The sequence below is a fragment of the Cynocephalus volans genome, chromosome 12 (assembly GCF_027409185.1).
Source record: "Cynocephalus volans isolate mCynVol1 chromosome 12, mCynVol1.pri, whole genome shotgun sequence".
Lineage (NCBI taxonomy): Eukaryota > Metazoa > Chordata > Mammalia > Dermoptera > Cynocephalidae > Cynocephalus > Cynocephalus volans.
In genome coordinates, this window is record NC_084471.1 from 96086707 (window position 1) to 96105455 (window position 18749).

Sequence of the window (18749 nt, forward strand, 5' to 3'; positions counted from 1 at the left end):
GCGGAGAGAAAAAAACCTATCCTCTTTAAAATCCACTCCTCCCTCCCCACAGTGTAGGCGGTTTTAGGTCCCAACTTGGCGTCAGTCCTGCTCACTCCAACACAGTGGCTCAAAAATATTAAATGGGAAATTCCAGAAACAAACAATTCAAAAGTTTTAAATTGCATAACTGCATGCTGTCCTGAGCAGCATGATGAAATCTCACACTGTCCTGCTCTGTCCCTTCATCATCACAAGAAGACGAAGGGTGAATATAGTAGAAGAAAATATTTTGAGCGAGAGAGGGTACATTCACACAATTTTTTTATTCATCTCTGTAATATGCTCTCTGATGAGTGAGGAAGAGAGAGCGTTATTATTGAGCTTGCTTTCACTTGGGGAAAAGAAAGTTTTCAGATTTTCAACTTTTCTCCTCACTACTATTTCAATCCTACATAAAATCTTTCAGAGAAACTCCATCCAAGCTTCAGGACAGGTAATTTCTTAGTAAATATTACAACAGTTTAAAAGATCATTGATTTGGCGTAGGGAGAGCAAAGGTTATTCAATAAAGAGTAGCTTGCACAATAAAGAAAAGAAAGCTGCCTGTTGGAGTGATTGAATCAGAAATACCTGGAAGAACAAAGCAGCATTAGAAGTTCCTACCTTTTTAAACAGACAAAAGAGAAATATCAGAAAGGATTTCTATCACCACTAGACTAGGCTTCCTGGAAATGGGAGGAAAACAGGTGCTTATCACTCCTTTCAATTACCTTGGATATTTGTTTCTCCTTCAATCCACAGAACAGGTGCCCCACAATCTGAAACTTAGGGTGCAGACACTACTCGGGGGTTTTGCTAAACACACCTATGTCTTAAGAGTAAGGGAAGCATAAAGTGAAATTAAAATAGACAATATTCTAAACATGTAAATGTTATTTTAGAATGATAATATACTTTCTAAGTGTGGATTGTTTATTTCTCCCAACAATCCTATAAGGGAGTTCTTATTTTTCCTATTTTACAGATGGACACTCTGAGATCCAGAGCAGCTTGAAAGTTGTGCTGACTTCTGAAATAAACCTTGAACCTAATACCTACAAGAGGCAAAGTAGCCACAATGAAAGGTCCAGAACTAAAAAATGATAAAATTCTTGAAGCTAATCAAGAGTGTAGTAAGAGTACAAGGATAGACGAGGAGGTCTAAATAGAACAAAACTTAATTGCTCAATTGATTTTCAACAAAGGCTCTAAGGCAATTCAAAGGAGACAGGAAAGCTTTCAACAAAGAGGGCTGGAACAACCAAAATGAAACAACCATATGAAAAAATGAACTTTGACCCCTAGCTCACACTATACACAGAAATGAAATCAAGATGAATCATAGACCTAAACGCCAATAGTATAAAGCTTCTAGAAGAAAACACGGATTAACTTCATGACCTAGGGGTAGGCAAAGGTGTTTTATTTTATTTTTTTAATTTATTTTTTATTGTAACATAGTTGATTGTACATTTCTGTGGGATACAGAATTGAAGATCCATACCTCTGTGCAATATGTGATGCTCAAATCAGGATAATTAGTACCAGCATTATACAATGTAATCATTTTTCTATCCCTTTACCAATTCCTCCCTTACCCCTTTTCCTCTCCCCCCTTAAACAGAGCACAAAAAACATTATTTTTAAAACAAAAAAAATTATAAATTGTTCTCCATCAGAATTAAAACTTCTTCTCATCAAAAGACATCATTAAGAAAATGAAAATGCAAGCCACAGACTGGGAGAAAATATTCTCAATACATTTATCTGACAAAGAACTTGAATGCAAAAGAACACCTATGACAATAATTAAGAGACAAAAATATACAATTAAAAATAGAAAAAATGCAAAACATTTGAGCAGACACTTCACACAAGAAGATATATGAAAGGCTAAGAAGCATATGAAGAGGTATTTAATGTAATTAGTCTTCGGAGATATGCAAATCAAAACCTCAATGAAATACTTCTTCACAATCATTAGAAAGGCAAGAATTAAAGACAGATAAAATCAAATCAGTATTTGATTTGATGTGGAGCAAATAGAACTCTCATACATTGCCAGTGACAGTATGAAATGGAACATCAACTAGGAAAACTGTCCCACAGTTTCTTATATAAATACACATAGAACTATCCTACAATCCAAGAATTCTACTTCTGGGTATTCACCCAGGAGAAATGAGAACATATGGCCACAAAAAGGATGGCTCAAGAATGATCTTAGTAGCTTTATTTGTAATTACCCAAAACTGGAAAAACAAAAATGTCCATCAGCAAAAGAGCTGGAAAAACAAATTGTGGTATATTCATACAAGGAAATACTAACTACCTCAAAATTTAAAAAAAAAAAAAATCCTACTGATACACACAATAACTGAACATGACTAATAATGATGACTGAATCTCAATATTATGTTAAGCAAAAGAAAAGAGTATGATTTCATTGACATGAAATTGAAAAATGAGCAAAGCTAATTTATAGTAATAGAATTGAGAAAAGTACTTGTTTTTAGAGGAGTAGGGGCGGTAATTGGCTGCAAAGGAGCGTGTCTCAGTTTGTTTGGGCTACTTATAACAAAATACCTTATACTGGGTAGTTTATAAACAATGGAAATCTACTGCTTACGGTTCTGGAGGTTGGGAAGTCCGAGATCAAGGCACCAACAAGTTTGTTTTCTGGTGAGGACTTGCACTCTGCTTACAAGATGGTGCTTCCCTGCTGCGTCCTCACAAGGGGTAAGGCAGCTCCCTTCAACCTCTTTCATAAGCGCAATAATCCCATTCATAAGTACTCCACCCTCATGATTCAATCACTTCTCAAAAGACACCACCTCTCAATACCACCATAATGAAGATGAAGTTTCATTATGAATTTTGGAGGGACACAAATATTCAGACCGTAGCAGAGCATAAAAGAACTTTCTGGACTAATGAAAATGTTCAGTGTATTGATTGCAGGGGAGTTTACATCTGTCAAAACTCACTGACCTGTATACTTAAAATCTATGTATTTCACTATTTGCAAATTATATCTCAATAAAAATTAATTTTAAAAAATTTATGAACTTTATGAAAGGTAGCAATAAACGAAGACTAAAATAATTACATAGTAAACACTAGTAATTCCACTTTCATATCAGATTGAAAGTATTGAGGGGAATAGTAGGTAAACATGTCATAGAGAAGTCTGTGAAATCCTAGTTTATTTCTGTATTTCTGACTCTTCTGGGGAAACAACAGATATTGTTGTTTGTTTCCTTGTTTTTCCCAGAAGAAGAATATTCTTAAGTGCAATTGCCTACCAAGGGTTGAGAAGGAGATTATCCTTTTCATTCAAGCAGTGAGGCAGCAGCACTCAGTCTCGCCAGGAGTCCCTGGCAAGTGTTCAGGCAACACGGAGACATAATTATTTATTTGTGGGATAAATGTTGACTCTTCCAGGATACACCACTCCAGTGATTCATGGACCATACTAAAGACCCAGAAAAGGCATCTTGCCACTCCAGTCCCAAAAGTTTAGCTATATATTTAGGTTAATTTAATCAATCTCTTCAGTATAGATGATTTATTGGTGGCTTTATAACTAGGAATACAACACAGTAGCAAACCTCAAAATATTATTTCGAGTGTAGAAAACAAGCACTGTGCACTATTTGCCAATATCTCTATGATTGCTTTTGTTTCTTTGACATCATATAAGCTCACTGACAACAATTGTTAGAGCATACATATAAAAGTCACCATCATTTCTACCAGGAGCCTCTCTTAGAAAGATGAGAGCCTTCCATGGGTTGAGAGAAATCACTTGGTAAATCTTATAGAACCTATTTTTTTCTGACAAACCTGTTTAAAATTCTTCTTTTTTTCCCCCATTTTGATTTAGTAATTTTAGATCTCTGCATTATGTTGTATTTTGCAGGGAGCTATTGACTTCAGCTAAGGAACCGTGAACAATAATTATTTTGCATGACTAAGCTCTGGTACACCATTGTGAGACAGGCACTTTACAGTACCACTAGTTTCAAAATTTAGAACAGAACTGTCAAACAAGCAAATGCCTACACCAAAGACTTCTATTTTCAAGCTACAGGGATGAGTTCTACGACATGTAATAATGGAGTGAATCTTTGTGTTCTTGTGAAAACTCCTGATTTGACAGTCCTGGAAAAGAAAGCCTGTTTCTTTCTAAAACAGGTACATCAGTGATAGCAACAGTACACATTTTCAAGAAAGGCTGAGGTATAGCATTAGTACTGGAAAAGGGAGACTGAGGCACTGAGATTATTCAATGTTACTAAGAATTGCTTATTATGGTGAACAGAGAACAACTTATCCCAAACAGAACATCTGATTTGACTCATCTCAGTTGCATTTTCCAACCATTAAAACTTCTATAAAGTTTTCAATTTATCCTCAATTAAAATTTTTATCCTAGAATATTCATACATCCATTATCAGGGTTTCCCAACATTTTACAAAGCCTAAGAGTAGAGCACATTATAGCAAATATTAAAAGTCAGGGACACACATTTTGTATAAGTTAAATGTCTTTTTCTCTTCAGCACAGCCAGGTAAGGCCCTCAGGAACATAGAACCAAATAAATTCTGTTTACAAAGTTGACCTTTTATCCCTTTAAATTTTTATAGCACTTCAGTTTTTTCCCAAGTGTCTTCCTTTCGACTGGTAACTTGATCCTCAGAACAACACTTTATGACAAGTATTATCTTCCTTTTATAGATTAGGAAACTAAAGAACAAAGATGAAATGACCTTGAAATGTCACATGGCAATTTAAAAAAGGGAGGGTGGGAAGCCTGGCTGATTAAGAGCTGGGTGGGCTGCAAATACTGAGCCTCACAGATGTCTCTGTCTTTCAATACGAAAATATTTTAAATATACCCTTTTTATTGGTCTGGCAAGTGTTCAGCCTCTCCAGAATGAATTCATACCAAGATATTTATTATTGCTGATTGAGAAACCAGAATTCCAATTTGGTAAGTAAAAAAGGGGAGTTCGATGGAACTCCATTCCTTAAATTACTCATATCAACTTTATGAGGTCCTCTCTTCTTAGGTGGAAAACCAAACGAGAAATAGCAAATTTTCCAGAATAAAAGGAATGTTTTATCCAAGTTGTAGTAAAGTTTGGAGAATTATCTCAGGTTCTCTTCAGATGACACCTTTTGAGCGGCCACAGAAATATTACCACAGTTTCCTAACTGGATCTCCAATTTTAGCCTCTCTCCCAGGCACTGCCTGTTTGGACTTTCTGAATCACAGCTCTTTTTTTTTTTTTTAACTTTATTTTTTATTGTAACATAGGTAATTGCACATTTCTGTGAGGTACAGAGTTGAATATCAATACCTGTGTGCAATATGTGATGTTCAAATCAGGATAATTAGTATATCCAACATTATACAATGTAATTGTTTTTTGTGTCCCTTTATCAGTTCCTCTCTTACTCCCCCCCACCTCCTTTCCCACCTCTGGAAACCATAGTTCTGTCTCTGCTTTTGAAAGTTCCATGTATTATTGTAATTGTGTCTTTCTTTCTTTCGTTTTTAAAATGTATTTGTTTATTTTTTAGCTCCAACTTATGAGTGAGGACAGGAGGTATTTTTCTTTCTGTGCCTGGCTTATTTCACTTATCTTGATTTTCTCTAAGTTCATCCATGTTGCTGTGAATAGCAGTATTTCATTCTTTTTATGGCAGAGTAATATTCCATTGTGTATATACACCACATTTTCCTTATTCAGTTGTCTGACAATGGACATTTAGGTTGATTCCAACTCTTGGCTGTTTTAAATAGAGCTGGGGTAAACACAGGAGCGCAGGTATCACTTTGACGTGGTGATTTCCATTCCTTTGGGTATATACCCAGCAGGGGAATTGCTGGATCATATGGCAGTTCTATCTGTAGTTGTTTGAGGAACCTCCACACCGTTTTCCATAATGACTGCACCAATTTACACTCCCACCAACACTGTAGGAGTGTTCCCCTTTCTCTGCATCCTTGCCAGCCTTTGCTATTCTCTTTTTAATACTGGCCAGTTCAACTGGCATGATATGATATCTCAATGTTGTTTTGATTTGCATTTCCCTTATGCTGAGTGATGTTGAGCATTTTTTCATGTGTCTATTGACATTTGTATATCTCCCTTTGAGAAATGCCTTTTCAGCTCCTTTGCCCATTTTCAATCAAGTTACTTGTTTTTTTACTGTTAAGTAGTTTGAGTTCTTTGTATATTGTAGATATTAATCCCCTGTTGAATGCATAGTTTGTGAATATTTCTCCCATTTTGTAGGTTGTCTTTTCACTCTCTTAAATGTTTCTTTTGCTGTGCAGAAGTTTTTAGTTAGATCTAATCCCCCCATTTTCCCCCCTTTTGTTGCCTGCGTTTTGGGGGTCTTATTCATAAAGTCTTTTCCAAGTCTTACTTTCTGAAGTGTTTCCCCTATGTTTTCTTTTAGTAGTTTTATAATTTCAGGTCTTATGTTTAAGTCTTTAATCCATTTTGAGTGGATTTGGGTATATGACAAGTGGTACAGATTTAGTTTTATTCTTCTACATACGAATGTCCAGTTTTTCCAGCACCATTTATTGAAAAGGCTGTCCTTTCCCCAATATATGCTCTTGTTACCCTTGTCAAATATCAATTGGCTGTAAGTATGTGGGTTGATTTCTGTGTTCTCTATTCTGTTCCATTGGTCTGAGTATCTGTTTTTATATCAGTACCAAGCTGTTTTGGTTACTAAAGCCTAGTAGCATAATTTGAAGTCAGATAGTGCATGCCTCTGTCTTTATTTTTTATTTTTTATTTATTTTTTGCTCAGGATTGCTTTGGCTATTTGGTGTCTTTTGTTGTTCCATATGAATGTTAGAATTGTTTCTTTCTTTCTGTGAAGAGTGTCATCGGTATTTTGATGAAGATTACATTGAATCTGTAGATTGCTTTGGGTAATATGGACATTTTCACAATGTTAATTCTTCCAATCCAAGAGCATGGAATCTCTTTCCATCTTTTTCTGTCATCTTTAATTTCTTTTAGCAGTTATTTGTAGTTTTATTGTAGAGCTCTTTCACCTCCTTGGTTAAATTGGTCCCCAGGTACTTTATTTTTTTGATGACTACTGTGAATGGGCTTGATTTCTTGATTTCTTTTTCTGCTATTAATTATTGGAATATAAAAAAGCTACTGACTTTTGCATGTTGATTTTGTATCCTGAAACTTTACAAAATTTTGAGCTCTAAGAGTTTTTTGGATCTCAGTTTGGATCTCAAATTCTAACAGTTTTTTGGTAGAGTCTTTAGGTTTTTCTATATATAGGATCATGTCATCTGCAGACAGAGACAGTTTGACTTCCTCTTTTCCAGTCTAGATGCTCTTTATTTCTTTCTCTTGCCTGACTGCTCTGGCTAGTACTTCCAAGACTATGTTAAATAGGAGTGGTGAGAGTGAGCATCCTTGTCTTATTCCTGTTCTTAAGGGAAAAGCTTTCAACTTTTCTTCATTCAGGATGATATTGGTGGTGGGTTTGTCATACATGGCTTTTAGTGTGTTGAGATACTTTCCTTCTATACCTAATTTTCTGAGTCTTTATTATGAAGGGATGGTGAATTCTGTCAAATCTTTTTCTGCATTTGTTGAGATACTAATATTTTTGTCAATGATTTTGTTGATGTGATGTATCACATTTATTGACTTGCATATGATGAACGATCCTTGCATCGCTCAGATGAATCCCACTTGAGCAGGATAAATTTTTTTGATGTGCTGCTGTATTCTGTTTGCTAATATTTTGTTGAAGATTTTTGCATCTGTGTTGATCAGAGAAATTGGCCTGTAATTTTCTTTATTTGTTGTATGTCTCTCTGATTTTGGTATCAAGGTGGTGCTGGCTTCATAGAATAGTTTGGGAGAGTGGCCTCTGTTGCAATTTTTTGGAATAGTTTGAAGAAAATCAATATTAATTCCTCTTCAAATGTCTGGAAGAATTCAGCAGTAAAGCCATCTGGTCCTGGGCTTTTTTTTGTTGGGAAAATACTGATCACTACTTCAATTTCATTGTTTGTTACTGATCTGTTCAGGTTTCTAGTTCTTCTTGGTTCAGCCTTGGTAATTTGTATGTGTCTAGAAATTTATCCATTTCCTCCAGGTTCTTAAATTTGTTGTTATTTATAATAGTCTCTAATGATTCTTTGTATTTCTGTGGTATTGTTTGTAATGTCTACTTTTTCATTTCTGATTTTTGCTATTTGGTTTTTCTCTCTTCTTTTGTAGTTAGCGTAGCTAATAGGCTTGTCTATTTTGTTTACCTTCTCAAAAAAAAAAATGATCTTTTGTATTGTTTTTTGTTTCATTAATCTTTATATTGCTTTTTGAATCTCTCTCTCATTTTGTTCTGTTCTGATCTTAATTATTTCTTTCCATCTACTAATTTTGGGATTGGATTGTTTTTGTTTTTCTTGTTCTTTGAGGTGTAGCATTAGGCTGTTTATTTGAAATCTTTCTATTTTTTAATGTGTTTATGCTTCCTTCTTATACTGCTTTTGCAGTATGCCACAGGTTTTGGTATGATGTGTCTTTATTTTCATTAGTTTCAAAATTTTTTTTCTTCCTGTAAAAATTTAATTTCCTCTTGTACCCATAGATCATCCAAGAACATTTCATTTAATATTCACATATTTGTAGTTTCCAGAGTTTCACTTGTTATTGATTTCTAGTTTTAATCCATTGTGGTGTGAAAAGATATTTGAAATGATTTTGGTTTTTAAAAATTTGTTAAAACTTGATTTGCGACCTAACATATGGTCTATTATGGAGAATGTTTCATGTGATGATGAGAATGAATATTCTGTGGTTTGGGGATGAAATGTTCTGTAGATATTTGCCAGGTCCTGTTGGTCTGAAGTATCATTTAAATCCTTTTTCTGTTGATTTGTTGCCTAGATGTTCTATCCAGTGCTGAGAGAGTGATGTTCAAGTCCCCTATTATTATCATATTGGGGTCTGTCTCTTTATTTAGGTGTACTAGTGTTTGCTTTAAATATCTGGGTGATCCAGTGTTGGGTATATATATATTTTGATTGTTATGTCTTCTTGCTGGATAGATCCCTTTATCATTATATAGTGGCCTTCTTTGTCTTTTTCTAGACTTTTTGGTTTATTGTCTATTTCAATCAATATAAGAATAGCTACTCATGCTCATTTTTGGTTTCCATTTGCATGGTATTTCTTCTTCTGTCCTTTCACTAATACTCTGTGTGTGTCTTTACAGGTGAGGTAAGTCTCTTAAAGATAGCATATAGTTGGCTCTAGCTTTTTAATCCAATCAGTCAGTCTGTGTCTTTTGAGTGGGGAGTTTAATCCATTTATATTTAGGGTTGCTATTGAAAGGTATTGTCTTACTCCTGGCATTTTATTGATTTTTCTTTGAATGTTTTAAATGTCTTTTGTTCATTTCTTCCCCTTTTATTGTTTGTCTTTGACATTTTTGTTTTTTTGAGGTGGTAAGAGTTTCTTTCTCTTTCTTATTTGAATTTTTGTTCTACCAGTGGGTTTTGTTCTTTCTTGTATTAATGGTAGTAATTATTGTTTTTCAGATTCCAGATGCAGTACTCCCTTGAGGATTTCTTGCAGGGCTGGTCATATGGTGGTGAACTCCCACAATTTTTGTTTGCCTGAAAATACACTATATCTCCCTCATTTCTGAAGGATAGCCTTCCTGGGTATAGTATTCTTGGCTGGCAGTTTTTTTCTCTTAGTATTTTGAATATGTCATCCCATTTTCTTCTGGCCTATAGAGTTTCTGTTGAGAAATCTGCTGTTAGTCTGATAGGGCTCCCTTATAGATGACTTGACGCTTTTCTCTGTCTACTTATAGGATTCTCTCTTTTTCTTTGAACTTTGCCAGATTGACTATAGTGTGTCTCAGAGAGAATCTTTTTGAGTTTAATCTGTATGAGGATCTTTGAGCTTCCTAGATCTGAAGTTCTGTGTCTCTCCCTATACCTGGGAAGTTTTCCATTATTATTTCATTGAATAGGTTTCAATGCTTTTTCCTTTCTCCTCCCCTTCTGGAACACCTATGATTCTAATGTTCTGTGCTTAAAGTTGTCTGCTAGTCTCTTAGATTTATTTCATTTTTTTCCATTTTTTCTGTTTGCCTGGGTTATTTCTAAAAGACTATCTTCAAGATCAAAAATTCCTTCTTCTGCTTGTTCTAGCCTGCTATTTAATCTTAGTTTGTTTTTTATTTCATTGAATGAAACTTTCCATTCCATGAGTTCTGCTACATTCTTTTTTAAGATATCAATCTCTTTGTAAATTTTCTCCTTCATTTCCTGGATTTTTTTTCTCATTTCATTATGGTGTCTAACTGAGTCTTCTCCTATTTCATTGAGTTTCCTTAGGATTGTTGCTCTGAATTCCTTTTTAGTCATTTCAAGAGTTTCTTGTTTATGGGGTCTTGTATTTGAGAATTATTGTAGTCTTTTGGTGATGTCATATATTCTCAGATTTTCATATTTCTAGTATTTATGTTGATTTCTAGTCATCTGGTGGAGCATTTGTTTCCTCTATTACTCTGGAGTGGGCTTTGAGGAGAGAGACTGCCTTTTCTTTTTCTGGTCTCCATTGGTGATTCTCCTTGTGTCAATGCAGTCAAGTGGCTGGTGGGCTGCCTGCACAGTGGCCATGGCTGCTACTTGTACATCGAGCAATTTTTGCAGCAGCTATGGCTGTGGCAGTGGCTGTGTTGGACCACCCACATGCAAGTGGTGTTTTTAGCATGCCAGGTGGTGAGGGGATGCCCATGGCTCATGCCTAGGGCCCTGTGCATACTCCTGCCTTCTGCCGTGTGGTGGGGGCTGCCCGTGGCTCTTGCCTTGATATACTGATTGCATATGAAATTCCTAATGAGGAAGAGAATGCAGAAGAATCAGGTGCAAGTCTAAATGTGTTGCTTAGTTTGGAAGTGGGTATAATTCACACATGTTATAGCTGTCCTCTGATTGTCCTCTCTGAGAGTGTCTTTCTCAAATCCATATAGCCTAACCCAGATCCTATTTCTTCTTAATTCATAAGTTCTTACCTAGCTAAACATGATCTCACTTTCTGTTGAACTTTTGTAGCAAATTATATTTACTCCCTTTTACAGCATGTTTACATTAGCTTGTAATTTTTATTTTTTTTATTACTTTTGTAATTTTAACACTTCTACTAGGCCATCCTAACTCACCTTTGAATATGAAGCACATCCCTAAGATTTTTGGGGGAAAAAAAATAAGGCTGGCCAGTTAGCTCAGTTGGTTAGAATACAGCCTTTTAACACCAAGGTCAAGGGTTCAGATCCCCATATATATACTGTCTTTATATATATGTATGTGTGTGTGTGTGTGTGTGTATATATATATATATATAGTCCATATAGTATATATATAGTTTTCACATATATATATATATATATACTGTCCTAATTATTGTTTGTGATTTTAGAGCATTATATTTCTCTGACCTCATTCCAGATTGTGACATACATACAATACGAATCCTAGAGCCCCTACACTGTTTCCACCTAGTCTTCAATGTCTAGAGTCCTGCTTTCACTCTAGACTGCAGGAAAGGCGTCCATACCAAGAATCTTCATCAGCCAATGGCTTTGTTCTTGACCTCCAAAGGCCTGTCCTCAATGCCTGGCCTGTTATTTAGCCACCTGCTCATCACCTACATTACTCCTCCTTTGACAGACAGTGAGAATTTGTTTGAACCTGAAGGTATTTTTATCTCTTCTGTCTATTCCTACTTGGCTTGATTTTGCAGTTGAAAGCACTCCAGCCTCTTCGCGCCTGTCTCTAAATTTACCACCCCCAAGCTGAGCAACATATCTAGACTTTCCTTCTATTCTTCTGCTTTCTCTGCCTCACTGAATCTGTAGGGATTAGTGCTGGAGTTCATTCCATCATGGTCCTCTAAGAAGGAACTGGAGTGATGCGTGTCTCTGTCTCTTCCACACACACATCTGCAAGGGGATAAGACAACAAATGACTAAATGCACATGAGTAGAAGAGCCCAAACCAACTTCAATGGTTTAGAAAAAGAAAAATCAGTACTGGTGAAAATAAACAGGACATACTTTTGAAGAACAGCCCTTCTCAGTATCATTGCATAGATGGTTGAGAGGGAGATGATATAAGCAGAAGAATCACTAGAAATACAAGGAATAGTGACCTGGATTGAGAAAAAAGAGAAATGTTTGTATAGAGTATAGAACATTCTTCCAAGATTATTTTTCACTGGAATTTGGAATTAATTATTTTGTAGCATATATTAAGATAACTTTGGTCATAAATCCTTCCAGATTTCTAGTTTGGATTTAATGGATTATGGCCACATCCCTTCTTTTGTTAGTCATTTGGTGGGCCTTAGGCAAAATCATGAAGTAGGTAATAATTCATGTGGCAGAAAAGGTCAGCTAGGCTTTTTTCTATACCTAGAAAAACACAAAAATGTCAGCAATGCTATCCTGGATTCATCTAATAGTCAGCTCCATGGCCCTTTTATGAAGGAGCACGGTAGCTGCCTACAACCTGAGGTTGATCTTAAAGAATTTGGGTTTTTTCCCTGCCTAACTATATATGCATATTTGTTAAAATGTTTTAAGTTTCAAGTATGAGAATACTCAGCCCAAATTCAACTAAAAGGAATTTATTGATTCACATAATCGGGTAGTCCACAGGTATATCTAATTTCTGTAAGGGCTCAAATCATGTTTCATAAAATGAAGCTAGGATCTCTCTCCACTTCTCTGCTCTTTTACTTTGGTGTTGGCTGCATTCCAGGCAACCTCTCTGGTCATGTATGCAAGATAGGTCTGCCTCTGAAAGCACATTAAGTCACAGAATTAAGCCTTTTTGACCCTGGTTTGTTTTAATTGGGTCAGGTATTCATCTCTGTAATTAGTAAGATGACATACACTGAATGTCTTGCACTGGGTTGGCCTACTCCCAGAGTTGGGGATAAGAGCCAACCTCATCCAAAAGTCAATTGGGAAACTTGGGAAGAGTTTTAGAAACGGGGTAGGGAAGCTCAGCTCCTAACAAGGCAATGAACAAATATCCACTAAAATTTAGCAATTTTCTATGACTATTTGTTTCCTTTGCTCCTTTTTTTTTTTTTTTTGCTCATTTCTAGAACCAAGTGACTGGGGTTGAATTTCAGTTCTTCCATTTATGATATGTATGACCTTTAGTAAGTTACTTGACTCCTCTGTACTGCATTTTCCCTTTCTGTAAACTAGAGATAATAATGGTGCCTACCTCATGGGATAGCTGTGATGATCAAATAAATAAACAAATATCCGTAATGCTTAAGACAGGATATCACACATAGAAAGTATTCTATTGTATTTTTAAGTTATTATTATTATATCACCTCCTTTGATTCCCACTTCATCCCCATCTTTTGAGTTTCCAGTTTCTCCAAATTGTCTCACTCAGAGTTCACAACCTAATCTAGCATTTCCAGGCTGCTCTGGCTTCTTTATCATAATACCCTTTCCAATGAGATTTTTATCAGTGCGTTCCTTCTACGATTTACAAACCTGGCTGGAAAACCTAGAATCACAGATTTTTAGAACGTGTGGGAACTATAGAGTCCAGTAGTTTCCAAAGTAGGGTACACAGGAATCTTGATCCATTCAGTCAAGGGGAAAAAATATTTAAAAATATATTTGTGTGTATTTTTTTGCATAAAATTAAAGAAAGAAATGAGATGACTATTTAATGAATGTATTCAAAGTAGTACATATATATGATTCAAAATAAGTATAGATAAGACAGTTCATGCTGGAAGCTTTTTTTTTTTAACTAATAAAATAGTATAATCAAAAAAGTTGGGAGACCAGTGATCTCATCTACTTCTCTTCACAGAAGAGGCAAGTGACCCAGAGAAGAGAAACAACTTATCCAAGACCTCAGCTGTGAGTGGAGGAACCTGGCTGTCAATGGGAGTCAGTGTGAGACGACCCCACTGGGTCTCAGTGGCTTTATCTTTAAGTAAGAGATAATAAGCCCTGCCAATAAGATTATGAGTATTAAATTAAATGACAGTATATTTACAGAGGGTGGTATAGTGCTTGGCACAAGTTAAGGGCTCAATTCATGCTAGTTCTCTTTCTTTCATGCCTGAGAGTAAATGTCTTTCCACTGAATGATATTGCCTTTCAAAAACTGGGGTAAATAGTTTTTGGTGCTGATAAGGTTACACATTACAAAGTAAATTTTTTACAATTTAAAACAGTTTTTAAAGGATGCAGATAAAAGAATAAAATAAACAAACTCAAGTGTCACAGTAGACTGGTGGCTGAGAGATGTAGGGGTAAAGGACTTCTTTGCTGCCCTCCCCCAAATCAATGCTAGTAGCCAATACTAGGGTTGGTCCCAAAATTCTCTATTGGAGGAGTTTAGGGGCACTGACCCATTTGGAAAGGGAAACCAAGGACTTGTCCTAAAGCTGGTTGCACACCAAACATAATTTACTTAGATATTTGGAGTAGTGCTTTTAAGGGGGTGTTTCTATTGTCCCACCTCCCCCGCAGCCATCACTGATTGTCACATACGTCTGCATTACTAGCCTAGAGGTCTTTCTACTCCTCAAAATCCTATGCAAACAACAATAAATCTCTTTCATTTTCACATGTGCTCTAAATAGCCACTGTACTATGCAAACTGTTCACTTTCAACTTAATAAGTCTTCCCATCCCTAAATCAAAACTAATTAGCTTTGTTTTTCAAATTGCTGACACTGGGGGTCTTCGCTATAACAAACCTGTGCGTGATTAGTGATATAACGGCTGGTGCCGAGCTTGGGCAAATATTTATAGAGTAATCACATTGGATAAGGTTGAATAACCTCTTGGATTAAGTGTGAGCTTCTGCCAGGCAATGCTGCAAAATTGTGCTAATTTAATGGTACGGTCCATTGTTCCGTCTGCTGTACAACCTCTGTAGACAGTGATACAAATATAATCAGGGATATTAAGGCACAGTATGGCTCCTTTATTGGCACTCCTGGCAGTAATGTACCAGAAGTATCCAAATATCACTTCGTAAATATAAATTATGTGGTAGGTAAATGGAAGCTGATACAGGGAGAAGTTCAAATATATACACACCTAGCACAGGGATGAGTCGCTGGAGAAATAGTTGTTATGTTGTTAGTATATTAAATAAGAGAGAAACAATTTTGTCTTATTTACATTCAGGAACAATAAACAGATCTTAATTAGGCAAGTCAGTTGTAGTGCTGAAGGAGAATATTTTTATATCTAGATTTATTGAAATTAACTCAAACTTCTCACAGAGACACAGTAAATATTTCTGCAAATACACAGTTAATTCTTAATATGTAGTTTTTAAATTGTAATCTGAAAGAGGATTCAAACTTTGGCAGGGAAGAGATGAAGAGAGTGGTTTTAACAGATGCAGTTAAGCAATGGCCAAATGGAGACTAGAAACACCATCTTTATACAACCTGCCCAATGATTTCTCAACCACGGTCCAGGGATCTATAAAATCAAAATACTATAATATCAATATACAAATGACTTTAAGAACCTGGGTCATTTCCTTACACATAATCCTTACACATACTGTTACACAATTTTTAACTTAATAAAGATTATATATTTGACATGCGTGGGTAAAAAGACCTTGAGCTTTTTATTTACATTTATTAATTCCAATTGCACCGTTTTTTAAATACAGCTTAGCTATCTCTCTTAGACACTCCAACCAGTTAACTATATTTAGATGTGAGGAGGAGGCAGAGTAATTCTTAAAGAGTGCTATGTTTCTTACAACTGACTTGACTGACAGTCCTTAAGTGCTATTTCTTTCAAAGCAAATATGACTCACAGCCCTCAGGTAGAGTGTGCACACAGGCTAGAAATATTGATCTGTCCACATCCTAGAAACACTCAAACACAATAAAAAAGAATTTTTAACTTAATTCTGAATAATGCAATAGCAAAAACATGAACAGGACACAATCGACAATGGTAATGTATCTGTAATGTTTCATAATGTCAGGGATTTAATTTAAACCCAAGAAACAGAAACTCTTTCCAGCCTGAGCTCACCTTCTGCAGCTTAGCTATGACAATTCTTAGAACAGAAGGTGCCTAAAGAAACTTATTTAAAGATAGAAATAAATATGCATTACTTAAGTCATTAAGTACAAGATGCTCACCTTGTGAATAACTCTAGTCACCAGCTCAAAATTTTGAAACGAGAGCAAGCAGGAGTGAGTTTAGTACGATTTCCCTTTAGAGTCTACTGAGAATAGAATGAAGAATGTTCCCCATTACCCTGCACCAGCCCTGGCCAGAGCCTTGTGGAGAAAGAGGCGGGTTGCACAAGGCAGCCTGGGACCCCGAGGTCCCAGTCTGGGGATGCTCCCCTCCCTTGTGCTTCACGAACTAGTTGGAAACCCCTTTACCTACTTGCCCCTGGCCAGCCTACTTGCTACAATTATTTCTGGTTTCCACAGAAAGCAGCAGAGAATAATCAATACTGCTATGGGTTACAAAGCATGGCGTTTTTCTCAATTTTGGCTCCGGTGGCTCTCACAGCCCCACAGAGGGGCCAGCAGCTCGATTCCTCTTCTTTCCAGTGGTGATTCAATGGCAGATTTGCCAGCTACGCTGCTGACACTACCTTAAGAGTAGGATTTTCAATTTTTTTTAAGTTAATTTTTCTACAATTAGTTCTGTTTACATTTAATAAATACATGTAATGCTTTCCCAGGGCAATCCAGATAGGCTTCTACACAATTACATTACAGGGGAGCAGATGTCAGTGGATGAGAGAGAAATGGGGTAGAGGAAGAGAGAACTTGTGAGTGGGAAGTAAATGACTGACATGTCACCACAGGGCACTCCCCAGGCCTGCTGACTTCTGTTTCCCCGTCTGCAAATCATTGTGTCAGTGTCTCACCCATTCCTTTCCCATTATCTCCCTAGAGTTTTCTTGGCTCCTCCCACATATATTAGAGTACGTAGGGACTAGAAAAATTTCTGCTTAGCTTTCATCTATAGGCTATGACTTGTCCCATACGGTGAAATCATCCCAGTCCATAGGTGCAGGTAATTGAAGGGCTCATATTTAAGAAGTTTAATCTCCATGTTAAATCAATTTGTTTGCTATCATTACACTGTGTCTAGTCAACCAAGTTTCCCCAAGGTGGGTTTCTTGGCTCTGGGCCATCTTTATTACCTGGGTCCTCACCCAAGCCGTGGACTCAATACTTGTGTCCCACCAAAATCTGTATGTTAAAGCTTAATCCTCAGTGTGATAGTATTTGGGATGGAGGTAATGATGTCACTAGGGTGGAGCCGTAGGGTGGAACCATGCAGCCCTCATGACAGGATTAGTGCCCTTATAAGCAGAGACACCTGAGAGATGATTTCTCTCTCTACCATGTGAAGATATAGCAGGAAGGCATCCACCTGCAAACCAGGAAGAGGGCCCAAATCAGCTGGCACCTTGATCTTGGGTTTTCCAGCCTCCAGACCTATGAAGAATAAATGTCGTTTAAGCTACCCAGTCTATGGTATTTGTCACAGCAGCTCAAACTGACTAAAACATTAACGTGCACCTCATCCCTACATCTGGCTTCATGACACCTGCCAACAGAATATCTGGATACCTGCCTCTGTGGATCTCTGCCAGTTGTTCATTCTGTGTGCCCCATAACTACCTCTTCCACTTCTGCTTAAGGTGACATGTGAGATTCATTCTAATCTTGATTTATACCATATCTCTTCTTTCCCCCTTGAGTTATCTTTCAATTTCAGATTCCCTTTCTGTATTCACATCCTCATCAGCCCAAAGCACAAGTTGGAGAAGAAGTGAGGGCATCTTGTTCATGTATAGGATCTATATATTATAGAGTGTGTGAGCAGAACTGAGTGACACTGAGTGAACTTTATCAGACTCAGTTTATGTGTCATCCCACGTCAGCCTGGTCCCTTGCCTCCTACCCCAACCTCAGCCATTTGCTTTCTTTCCAGATTGGTCCCAGCGACTGCTCATACCATGCTGGGCTGCAGCCTCAGCCACCCCATATCCTAATACCTCCAATTATTTACAACTTCCCCAGAAGTTTAGGGCTGGGTTTGAGGACAACTTTATCTCACTCACTGCAGTGTGATAGGAAGCTGTAGGTCCTACTGGAGTGAATACCAGGAGGCTCCAATCACTCCTGTGGCTGTCCATGGAGAACCAGTAACCAAGATGGAAGTGTGGGGAAAAAAGCCCCAAGGGGTAAACTTTGATTAAAGAGAGACAGAGGACAGGATCAGCAGGTAATTTGCTTACTCCTCCTCTCCCATAGATTTTTCCTAGGAATGCTTTCATTCTGCCCAGCGGAACTGAGCTTCCTTGAGAAGCTGTGGCCAGCTCAGTAACAGATCATCTTATATTTGATCTCCCGTATTCCCTGCCTCACTTTTCCTTTCCCCTTGCCCTTTCCCTCAGTAAAGTGTTAGTACTTATGCTCTGCCTTAAACTCTGATTTTTAGAAAACCTAGACTAAGATATTGTTCTTCAGTCATGTTGAAGACTTGACCTATAGGAATCACAATGCAGATGGTGAAGAGGAATAGGTAGGTGTGTGAGATAATTACGGAGATGAATTTTCTGCATTTCCTATTGTATGAGATT